This window comes from Sabethes cyaneus, chromosome 3 (genome assembly GCF_943734655.1).
Source record: "Sabethes cyaneus chromosome 3, idSabCyanKW18_F2, whole genome shotgun sequence".
Taxonomy (NCBI): Eukaryota; Metazoa; Arthropoda; class Insecta; order Diptera; family Culicidae; genus Sabethes; species Sabethes cyaneus.
This window is the reverse complement of record NC_071355.1, coordinates 2,156,561-2,169,239: the sequence shown is the minus strand read 5'-3', so window position 1 is coordinate 2,169,239 and position 12,679 is coordinate 2,156,561. Positions and strand designations below refer to the sequence as shown.

Below are 12,679 nucleotides of genomic sequence, written 5' to 3'. Positions count from 1 at the left end.
CTCGACCGTTCGGGGACGGAGAAAATCTGTAGACTTGATCAAACTAGCAATCTCAATTGCCTTCTTCTGGCCTTTACTCACATCGGATTTCCGTCATGATTGACTGATTGTCTTTTCTTCCTACTTGTTCATCCGCAGAGCGTTTGTTAAAGTCAACTCCACGCATTCCATTTCCACGCAGAATATTTTACATATCGTTCGGTGTACTACAAGGCAGCGCGCTTGGTCCTCTCATTTTTAAATTCTGTTAACTTTCTTTAGTCGACGACCTAAAAAAAGTCGTCTGTTTACCACTCCTGCCGAGCAGATATTGCTAGTTTTGCGTGTTGACAACGGTATACGTAAAAACAAAGCAAAGCCTAGGAGCTACATTCCGTTTTCGAAACTTGACCTTCTGTTTTTTATTCACCAGACTTCGCAGTCAGTGTAAAGTGATAAAGATTGAAAAAAAAAACTGCAAACCTTTGTTTCATAGCTTTGGCATTTCAAATAATAACTTTGCTAGGGAAAAGTTAATTTTATTTATATGGTTTGTAATATTTACTTATTCTATAAACGAGGCAAATTAACTTGACTTTTTCCATGGTCAATAAAAGGAATGAAAAGTGCATTCAAGGGAGGTTTCATTGAGTACAAAGTAATAGCAGATGTTTTTCACAAATGGTAAATATCATTTCTGCCAGTGAAACTCAGCTCGCCCAGGCTGAAAGCTTTTGTAAATTCAATTATAGTTATTACTGTCTGATTGTCATAACTACTATTATGCTATAATCATTGTTATAATTGTAATTATTTCATTTTGATGCGTTCAATTGCGGTTCGTCGTTTGATTAGAATGCAAGACCATGTTCCACTGAACGTTGAAGCACTTTTACAGCTTTCAACTACCGTCGATTATGTTTATGTTTTAGAGGTACCTTTTTACTGAGCTTACTAGTTGTACCCCTCCCCCTCCCCTCCCTCCACCACTTAAGAGGTAGTACCTAGTTTTTTGCCCGTTTTATTACCAATTGTGAAACATAAAATTGCACTATTCATCTCACTTCGAACGGTCCTTTTGACCTGCAGCAGCGGAACGATTTTTACGGTAAATATCGATAATATTAGTTTACATTTTAACGCTCAGCGATTGCGACGTTAATGTCTGGTACCCACGAACATTTAGAGTCAATTTTACGGCTCAATTCCGCGTCCGCGTGGGTTGGTTACCATGGTTACCTTTTCCCATCGTAAACAAGTTAATGTCACGACGGAAAGTAATTTTGTTTTGAACTTTACCCGATGTCACTCTACGAGTACACGGAAGTAAATTGTCTGCAGGAAATATAATTCGGATAGTAATTAAAATGATCGGTTGTGTCGAATTAATTCCGTTGAATGCCAATTTAAACCAATTTAAAAGTTTTGGGTTTAGTCCAATCTTTAGTTACAGTCAATTAAAATAGTAGAAACAAAAAAGAATTCAAATAGTACCTATGAAAAACAAAAAACGCAAACAACTCAATTCACGGCTGATTTCTTCATTAGGTGTGATTAATTCGAAATTAAGAAAGAAGTGTGAAGAAAGGTAATAAGCAACAGCAAATGTCGGAGGTGGTAGATATAAAACATAAAACCCACACGAAATACTCAATACATAATCTGTGGGCGCGTGAATCTCCCCGCACTGCGCGCTGTCAAATTACACCCACCATCAGCCCGGCCACTCCGTCGCAAGCACTTGTGATCCAATTCAAACAAAAACATACGCCGTGCTGCTCCCACCTCCACCGCATGGAATCAAAACACAACCCCCCTCAGAGAGTGAGGCTCGGAAAAGGAAAGTGAAGTCTCGTGCCGACGGACGACAGCCGTCCAACTCGGTGGTGGCGAGGAGGAAACCGCGTTGCGCGTTGTTGCCTTTTGGTAGTCGGAACAGAATTAAATGCGTCTGTTATGTCATCGGATCGGAAGTTTTCTGTTGCCAGTTCCCGTAGTTAAAACTCAGAAATGTCGCGAAATTAAATTAACGACTTCAAAACACAAATGACAGCCGGGCCATGGCTTGCTGCTGCCATGCGTTTCGGTTTCCATGTGGCCAGAGTTGAACAGTTGATTGGGTTTTTGCCTGCAGTCTGGACCGTCTACCAGTCTATGACGGTGTTGTCTATAGTCGCCTAGTCGCATCTCATGTGGCCAACTAACTAACCGGTTTAAGGCTCAACGAAAAAAAAAACATTAACTTGCATTCCCCGTCCCCGTAAGGGACGCAAAAAAAAGTTGAATTAAACTGGTCGAAAGATTCACTTTTACTATCATTTTGCAAACCCTATTATAGTGCTCGATCGAGCGAGGTGTTTACAGAAAGGGGCTAACAGACCCAACCGCTTACCCCCCACCATCGTCGAGGAGTGAGCAGCCGATTTATCGGATAATATCCGAGCGTTGCCACAGGTGGCCAAACCGCCCGCCGATCACTTACCTACGATCGATGGAGTGATTTTCATTGAATGAATGTGCCTTGAATGCAGACGCGTCGTTTTTTACCTTTTTTACATGCCCACAACGCAGATGTTATGGGGAATAATCGAAAGCTTAGTCGGATAGGTTGAATAAAACATGCTCAACTGGCTAATACGGAGAGTGTTCGAAACGGTAACTGACGTTTGCAGATTAGTTAGTCAGTGAAACTTCAAATCAGCGAGCTATTCAGCTCGGAGGTATTATTGGCTGTCGCCTATCGGCGACAGTAAAGGTCCGGACACAATGCAAACGGATTTTAAGACGTTGCGGAAATTTGACAGAAAATCCATGGAAAACTGATAGCATAACAGTTTCGGTATGATTTTTGATTGAACAAATAAAAACTAATCATAAACAAAAAAAAGGAGTCAATCAGCTTGGTTTTCATTACGATCAGATATCTGACAGATAATCATCGAGCGAAAGCAAAATTTCTCCGGAATTGTCACAACATTTGTCACGAGCAAAATTGTAAGCACTTTTTTTTGTGATTGTGCTTACCAATCATCCACAACAAACGCAGCAAAATTAAACAAATTGCAAAAACAAAAAAAAAAAAACGAGAGTCACGAGTTAAAAATATTCTATAACATTTACTTATAGGTATATAGGGAATAGGGTGTAAAAAACATCAATAAGGAAAACAATCTTTTGACTTACAATACAAGTCGGTGGCCATCATCATCACTTGAGGGTCATCAGATTTTATTGAACAATACATCCTGAATGGCTGCGCTATAAAACATTGCCATTGGAAATTGACGAAGAAGGAAGTTAAGGAAAATAATCACCATCGATCTTAATTACTCTGTCTTTCGTCATAGCTTGGTGGACTTTCCAATAAAAATAGTGTTGTCATTTACACAACTGTAAATATATAATAACCCAAACTGAACAAAGGGCCAAGAAAACGTAAGCCGCCGTGATTCGACACAAAATGTGTCCCAAAAAACACCCAGGGGGGGAGGGGGGTTAAAAATTCATAACTCTCGAAACAAGCATCGTAGAACAATTTTTTTTAACGAAAGTAACACAATATTTTCTCAGCAGTTCAAAAAAAAAATATTATCTGAAAAAACAGTTTTACGCACGGTTGTTATTTTGTTAGTTTTGACTAATGTTGCAAAAACTCCCCCACAAAGGTTAGGTTAGAATTATAAAAAGATATTTATTAAAAGAGTTAGCTGCTAAACAAGCTTCATGCTGTAGATCTTGCTAACCAAGTGCTTCTAGCGTGTCGCGAACCGATTTGAGTGTTTGTGATAAATCATTGTCGTGAAAAAAATTATCCTGGGACTCTTCCTTTAGTACTCTGCCCTTTGTTGAAACATTAAACTGGTCAATTCGATCATTGGTTGTGGATAGCGTTTTCAACAATGGATCGTTTTACCAAGCGTTAACAGTGCTTAAAGTTGGAATCAAATTATTCATTTATTGATCTATTAGATAGCGATCGAAGTTTCATGTCTGTCTGGAAAATGATACCAAGGGTTTTGGCACCCGCTATTCACTCAATAATCTCACACGTCCGCAGTGACAGGGAGTTGAAGGTTGGTTTGATCAGTGTGTCTATGACTACTCGTCAAAAAACATTGCTTTGCTCTTCGATTGGTTGACGAATAGCTGGTTTTTCTGAGACTTCCTGGTTACACTCCTGGCTGGTTTACCTGAGGGAAATAGAAAAAAGCGTTTTATTTCTACAATCTGCGGGGGCCCCTAAGGCCCTGAGACTGCACACCTTATGATTCTTGCTGAATCTTTACCAATCGTCCTAATCAGTTCGTGGGAACAATCTGTAGCGAGCAATATCCGAGCATGGAGGGCAAATCGTCGATGTGATAATAAAAAAAAGCAGAGGTCCGAGTACCAAGCCTTGAGGAATGCCCACTGCGGACTGTTGATCTCCACAGAACACAGTTTAGGCTCGTTCATTCAAATATGATTTTTCTGGGTTAATAGCAGAACCGGTAAATTTGAACTGGGTTGCCAGCTTCGGACATAGTTTTCTACGAGTGGGGGGCTATGAATAAACCCAGAAGTAGCAGTATGGCCGAATCTTTCGTATCGATCGTTTTTACTAAATCATCGTAATCGCAAACCACTGCTGTTTAAATGCTTTGCCCTCTTCGAGAACCAGCATGATACTCCGGATAGCAGGTCATTGTCTGTCCCGGTAGCACACTTACGATACTTTTAGTTATATTAACTTATATTAAGGCTACTTTTTTTAGTATTCTGTTCGTTTAACAAGTATCGAACTGTTCAAAATGATTTACATCAATAGATCGTTTCACCATTGCTTTGAACCGCACTCTGATGAGATCAGAGACACAAGAAATCCATAGTTTTTTTATAAATCCAATCAACTTTAACAGCGTTCCCTTGCCGAGTGTCGTTCACCGGTTTTTAGTCTTTTTAAGGTGAAAATTTCACGACAGTTTTATTTTTTGTTCCTGAGATATGACTACGGTAAGGATCTCTGTACAGAATGATGGAAGTTGCAATATCTTTGTCTGTAAAAATGTGTCGATTGATCGGGCATATTCCGGTCGCTTTAAAGCCGTTTTATTAAGCAGCTGAGATGGACGCAGTTATAGAGTATGCATTATTTACCAAAGCGGCAATGTTAAAGATTGTGACAGTTTTTACGATGCTGGTCTAACAGGCCAGGTTGAATCTCGACGGAGAGAGGCTGCTAGAGTCAATAAGATTGTACGTCTAGGTACTAGCCCCGCAAATGTCATGTACTCAAACAGCTGGCTGTGAAGTTTATTGAACAAAAACCGAATGTTTATTCTCACAAACGGAATGTAGCACCAAGACTTTCCTTTTGCGGTCAACACTGGATCGGTCAAACGCCTTTAATTGAGTAGGACAGGGCGGGTTTGGGGACCTCAATGAAATTTCCAGATGTCTCTTCAGAAACCTCGCCAATCAATCAATAGTAAGTCTGGCTCAGTTGCTTTCTGCTACTCTAGCTGAAATGCTGAGATCCGCAGCTCTTCTCATAGCACTCCAAGGCCATCCTAGTTCATTTCCAAACCATACTTTTCTAATTATTCCTCTTGAAACTTCCGTCCATAGCCGACGGTTGGTTTTTCTTACGAAGTTTCTCGGCTTCTTGTCCGGTGCTTTCAGTGCCAAATCAGAATTAAACCAACACTGTGCTTTTTTTTACCAACGTTTTGACGTTTGTTCACACGCACGTGGACTGCTAGATCGACAAACGCTAGATTGCACTGCAAGCGTTTTGTTTAGCGAATGAGAATCTTCGCGGATGGGAGCGCGAACGGCTACGCCTGAATAAAATACATTAGAGTCCTAGTACACTGAAGTCGCTTTTTACGCGGTTTTTTTACGCGACTATTTTTACGCGGTTTTCGGAATTTAGGCGGTTTTTTTACGCGGCTTTCGGAATTTACGCGGATGTGCTCAAAACGTCTATTTTTTCGCGTAGTGTTAAAATCCACAAAGTTTTTTTTTACGCGAAATTTTGTTTTTTACGCGGTTTTTTTACGCGGTTTTTGGAATTTACGATGAAGCTGAGCTAGATAGTAGTAATCTTGTGCCTCAATTCGGTACTACATGGCTGATAAAATCAATGACTTGTTGAAATTTGCTGTCTATAATCGTTATGGTGTAAGAAGGAAACTTCCGAAGAAGTTATGTCTAGATAAAGCAAGAGCCACGCAGTTGCACTGAACTTTCAAGTTCAGAGTTACAAAATCGGCAAGGGACGGTATCATCCGATATTCTTTTAATGATAAAAAGCGGGACTGTGTCCAGTTAACAACTTTCTTAACAGCATAATCAAGTTTAGTGCTTTATCCAGAATTATTCCGAGGAGTTCAATCAGCATAGGGAGAGTAGCGGTATGTTTACGTCGCCTGGTGAATGGACTGCTTTTGTGGGGTTTCTATTAGGCCCCTCTTAAAATTATAACATGGTAGTGTTAAACTCTCCTCTGACGATAAGTACAACATCCTCGGCGTAAGTCACCTAACCAAGCTGCGATAGCTTGTGAAGGAATGTGTGAATCCATCCAAATCTTGACCGATGTACCGCTCAATGATTCTGTGATTTCTCAGCTTGAGTTTAGCTCATTATAGGTGGTTCCATTTGGAAAGAGAGCTGTAAAATTTGAAGTGAAGGATGCGCTATCGAAAGCACCTTCAATATCAAGAAAAACACAAAGTAGTACACAAAGTATATTTATACAAAAGAGGAGAGGTAACAATGAAAATCATGCAAATATTTTTGCATAACTAATTGTATTGTATACAGCCAGGGATTGTCCACTAAAATTTTTGACAATTTCCTCTAGTCATCACCAAGCGCGCGGCCCTCCTGAAGCGCGAGGCTCCATTCCACTGCACGGGTTTGCCGGCTTAAATGCCGGCTCTGATTACATCAAAAACTACTACCGTAATTACATAGAATTGTATATTAACTATTACTCATTCAAGTAAGTTACCCAGGAGCAATTTGAATAGCTCGCTTTAACCTTATTTTCTCCAACTGAATCTTTCTAGAAATGAAAGATACAACGCCAACGCATACACTAGCTTAATAGATTGCTTACAATTGCTTTCCATACACCAAAATTGAACTTCAAATTGGAGTATCTTTTACAATTTGTGTTGTAAGTTGGACGCACTTTTCTATGAATGACATTTTGGTCACAGGCTTTTGTGAAAGAACATGTTTTTCTGACTGTAGATAAATATTATTAGTGTATTGAACTTGTAACCACACGAAAACTAGTTGTATAATTTATCAAACGGCATCAAATATATGGTTCGAAATGAAGGCGCCACTTCAGAGCATCCACGGCTAGTGGGACCTATTGAAAATAAAGTCTTTCAGCACAAAACATTCTAACTTAAGGGGGCATAGTACCTTTTACACCATATTTTTTGTCTCATTTCAAATATTTTGATCAAACACCAATTGATTCAGTTGTTTTGCATTCTAAACATTGCATTTTGCTTTGAATTTTGAATTGTTCAGAATTCAGAAAACTGCTTTGTATTAGTTCTTTGAGTTCTTATATTGCATAATATAGCTTTAAGAAGTTGTGCATAAAAGAGTCAACCGGAAACTGAAACAAATAGTTTTCAGAGTCGCATTGGATTATATTCAACTGAATAAAAACTTCTGGCTGTTTGCAACATTTATGTAGTCTGATTAGAGTAAAATGTTGCTTAGAAAATTCTTGATCGTTTGGTATCATTAACTCATTTTTTAAACATTTTTGCTGCGACTTGGTCCGGTCTGATTTAACACCGACCATATGATATCGCGACAAACAATCGAGTAGTCCAGTTGAGCAACTGAGTCGAGCAGTCGAGTCGAGTAGTTCAGTCGAGCAATTGAGTCGAGTAGTCCACTCGAGCAGTTGAATCGAGTAGTCTAGTTGAGCAGTCTAGTTGAGCAGTCGGGTCAAGCAGTTCAGTCGAGCAGTTGTATCGAGTAGTTAAGTCGAGCTGTCGAATCAAACAGTTAAGTCGTGCATTCGGGTTGAGTGGCTAAGTCGAGCAGTCTAGTCGAGCTGTTGAATCAAGCTGTAAGTTGAGCCGAGCAATCAAATCGAGTAGTCTAGTCGAGCAGTTGAATCGAGCAATCGTGTTGAGCAGTTGAGTCGAGCAGCCGATTCGAATAGTCCAATCGAGCAGTTGAGTCAAGCAGTTCATCAGTGCAGTCGAGTCGAATAGTTGAGTCGAGCAGTCTCGTCGAGCAGATGAATCATGCTGTCCAGTCTAGCAGTCCAGTCGAGCAGTCGAATTGAACAGTCCAGTCGAGCAGCTCAATCGCGCAGTTACGTCGAGCAGTCGGGTCGAGTAGTAAGTCAAGCAAATGTGTCAAGCAGTCGAATCGAGTAGTTAAGTCGAGCAGTCCACTCGAGCAGTTAAATCGAGCTGTTCAGTCAAGCAGTCAAGTCGATCTGTCCAATCAAGCAGTTGAGTCGAGCAATCAAATCGAGCAGTCTAATCGACCAGTCCAGTCTAGCAGTCTAGTGAACCAGTTGAGCAATCCAGCAGTCCAGCAGTCGACCAGTGAGGTGACTGAGAATACAACCCATTGCTTCGAAAGCATGACGTCCTGTCAGGGACCTGTTTTTAGTTACCGATAAGCCTCTTATGACGTCCTGTCAGAGACCTAGTTTTCGGTACAGACATAAGCCTCTTATATAAATAGATAAATAATTAGATTACAGGTGTAAATTACAAAACCGAGTAAACCCTAACTATGTAATTTTTAGGTCCCACAAAGGTTTTAAGTGATTTGAATATTATTTTTTGGGGGTGGGCTTTTATTTTTGTCAACGCATATTTGCACACATTATAGAAGCCATGTAAGGAAGTAAACAAAATCTTACAAAAATGGCAAAACTTGTTAATCACTTGAAAGAGTAATAGTTAACAAACAATTCTATAAAATCACGGTATTTCTAAACATCAAAGGTGGGCTTTTTTACCTTTTTTGAGCATGGAAAGCGAAGCATTCTCTATGGCGGAGAGGGAAAAAATCCCTATCAATATACGACAAAATATTTGAAGACAAAATAATTCGTATCCGCACTCGAAAAACATAAAAAATGCTACCAAAGTACAGCCCCAGAAAGTGGACATTGACAAGATCACAATGCCTTTATAGGGTAAAGAACTAGTTTTAAGCAGTCTAAGTTGTCTAAGTCTAAGTTGACTAAGTGGGGGATATCAGCATACCAATCTTCTTGCTATCTTTAGTTCTTCAAGCTGTTACCATTGGAAGACACTATTGTTGAGCTGAACTTTTGATTTTTCGCTTTAAAAGTTGAAGCGGCGGAACTAATTTTGAACAGACCGAACCCATTTTCACCCGCAAGGTGCTTTTTTAAGCAATCCCCTGAAATCTGAATTTTTTTACGTCCCCTTAAAAAATCTCTCGAACTTTTCCCCCTATTCAGTAAGTTCGCGTTCCTATCCGCGACCTACTAATCGGCATCTGATGCGTAATCGGCATAGATGCGTAAAATGCCATCTGTCTAAATTGTTCATCGGGGCATACACTCACCGCACCGTTCGGCAAACGGTATTCGTCGTCTCTTTTATTCTCTGGTGTTCTTATGGGAAACTGCGAGTTTGACGTCTCACTCGCTGTTCATAAGGATGGTGGGAGAACAAAAGAGGTAAACATATAGCAGTACAAACGATCCGACTCAGAACAGTGTTGTCAAAGCAAATAACATTGAAACACATCGTTGCTTTATTAATTCACTGAGAAAATTTTCGAAAATTATTGAAAAAGCTGTCTTTTGTGTTGTTTTTAATAAAGAAAAATTAATTATGAACATACATTTCTCTTGAAAGTATTGAACCACGTTTTCACCATAGGAGGTTTCAGTTAATTTCAAACTTAAAATTCTTATTTCCAGAACCGAAACAGTGTCTTGGCAACACGATATTCATCAGTTGTGCTGCAGCTGCTGCTAGTGGTGAACAGGTTCCGTCAATTCAGAATTTGTTTTCAGTTTTGTTAGAAAATAATAAAACTTTCGGCTAGTGACAAAGCCTTAGATAATAGAAAAAAAGAGACTGAATAATATGGTATGTGACAATTGAGTGCTTGACTTTCAGAGTGGTTGTAATCAGTGCTGAAAAATGTGATGGATTCGTTAGTAGCGAGGTGGCGATTGCCTTCAGCAGCTGAAAAATGTACGTTTTTGAACAACAATTTTTACGGTTAAGTGATCTGTGAAGATGATCCTATCAAAAGATTTTGAAAATATGAATAAAAAAGTGCATTTTCGGCTCATTCATGTTCAACTGATTAAAATAGGTGACACTGCTTAGCTCGTTCCTTACCCTACTTACCCTAAAACCACCAACCCGAATTGCTTAAAGAAATGCTTTAGGACACATTGATATCGCGTTGCTTTTTAATGCAAACTCACCGTTAAATGAAATTACACGTGAAAAAGCATAAGAATGTAACGAGCGAACGAATACGGTGCAGCAGCGTGGCGATGCATGCTTCCAGTCTTCAACTTGAAATAAACTGGAACAGTGCTAACTGTATAAAACCAGCCAGAAAGTCATCACATTCGAATGCTTAGGATTCACTGCATATTAGCACAGCTGTGCAATCTTTGAAATGAGGACGAAAAACATATTTCTCGTTGTGAATCAGCTGTGTCATGGTTGTTATAACGTTATTATTTTCTTTAAAATTCTTTTTCGCAACCTCGCTGTTTCACGTTTGCTTCATTTAAGTATTTTATGGTTTTTGTGTTATTACTGCCATGGAAGATGGAATTGGACGGGGAGAAGCCAAAAAGAGGTCATCCTCTTGTAGGCATAAACACCTCACCGTCTTCTCTTAACTATGCACAAATTACAAACTACAAATAAAATATTACATATCACATGTCATGCAAACATTTTCGTGGTTAAATGATAATTGAATACTAACTAGATGATATAGTAAATTGCGGTCATTTATAAAATTCTGATTATGAAATAAACGTGGATTTAGCTTTGGAATAAGACAGTCATGGATATGACCACGGCTGTTAGTGGACGTCCATCCTTCCGGGCGCATGATGTAGTAGAATCAAATGTGTAGTTTGTAGGATGTGTTCTCAGCAACGATATCTAAAGCCAGATTACCACTGGAGGGATCCGACTTAGATCGAGAAGGAACAGGTTGAAGAAACGAGACGATAACGTTCGATGGATTCCTAAAAGTTCAATATTCTTGCCAAAATGTCAATTACTCGTAGTTTTGAATTTCCTCAGAAGTCTCCTTTGCGATTTTCGCGGACGCAGGTTTTTTAAAAAATTCAAAACTCTTGAACCCCAACATCGGATAATACCTTTTTATAACAATGCAACAAGATTTGTCCAGCAATCCAGGTTTGTTGTGAAGAACCGTTTTCCTTACGACGTGGCCAATTCACTGTAGTTTACTGAAGTTTTTCTTGTAAAATAGTAAAATAGTAGCCAGTTTTTCAATAGCTTTACACCAAGCTTTGGGAATAAACGTTCAACAGACAGTCTGTTTATTCGCATAAACTGGCGTATGCATTTTTTAATCACAATAAACGAGGAATGAATCACAAAACTCCATTATTATTAGTTTTGACTAATAAATCTCTACTAAATTGACAGGTTATTTGATTGAAAAAGTTCACAAATCAGTTTACACTCAAGTCGTTTTTTACGCGCGAAGTATACGTTCCGGGTAGGGAGTCTCCGTAGCCGCAAGGTTACCGAGTCTGCTTTGACAAGCGAGTGGTCGTGGGTTCGAATCTTAGTAGAATCAAGCCATTCGATGTCAAGTGACTTTAGCATGGGTTTATTCTCAGCCCCCTCCATTTACCCTTCCTTCGTGCTGAATTCTATATTTACCCTCTGAAGCCTCTTGGCAGTGCAAATGTCCCTCCTATAGTTAAGTGTACTGGTCAGAGGTACGAATGAGTCCTCGCCAGGGACGGCTATAATATGGGATAGTGCTGGCAGCGAGGAATAAGTGGGTAAAGTAGATCAAGCTTTGAAGGAAGGGTAAACCCCAATACACGCAAGCACGCATACAATTTAAAATAAGCATATCACTCACTCAATAGCGATTATAGCAAAAAGAAATGCAGTGCAGGTCATACCGCAAACACCCGGGCGATATTACAATAGATCAACTATACTGGTCGCAGTAATGAGTCCACACATGGAAAAAAATACGTTCCGGGTAAATTAAAATCACGTAACAAAAAATGGAAGGTTGTTTTCAAGACTCAACCGCCTGTTTAACGTAGGACTACGTAAAGTTGATGCAATAAAATGCTGGTGCAAATCACAAAAAGCCTGCGGTGCTGTTCACCCGTTGTGATTCCTCAAAAATCTTCAGGTCAATCAGCAGATTTTTGTTAATTGCCTAGCTTATAATAAGTACTAGCGCCTTACAAAAAATTGGTCTCATCGGGTGTTTGGACTCCTAAGAAATCGTAGCCGGTAAAGAGCATCACCTTTTGCTTTATTTGCGGGAAAGGCCCTTGAAAAGACTGACTGATGATCATAGAGCTTATTCTTAAGCACGAATTTAGAGTAAGTGTACTTGGTAACAACCCTTGGTAGCTTCAGAGACAACCAGCTTATCCAATTCATTAGATGACAGCAAACTAATAGTGATCTAAAGACCG

At 39.5% G+C, this 12,679-nt stretch overlaps 1 protein-coding gene across 10 annotated transcripts in view; it reads right to left on the bottom strand.

Moving 5' to 3' along the window:
* LOC128744395 (uncharacterized) overlaps positions 1-12,679 on the bottom strand; it is a 77,235-nt gene that overhangs the window by 55,378 nt on the left and 9,178 nt on the right. For 2 of the 10 annotated variants that reach the window (XM_053841382.1, XM_053841379.1), the window contains exon 2: positions 10,359-10,631. The exons of 7 other annotated variants lie outside the window; for them this stretch is intronic. The gene's annotated coding sequence lies outside the window, so the exon portion shown is untranslated. Of the gene's footprint in view, positions 1-10,358; positions 10,632-12,679 lie in introns of those variants that run through there. One more of the 10 variants, XM_053841388.1, reaches the window with a different exon arrangement.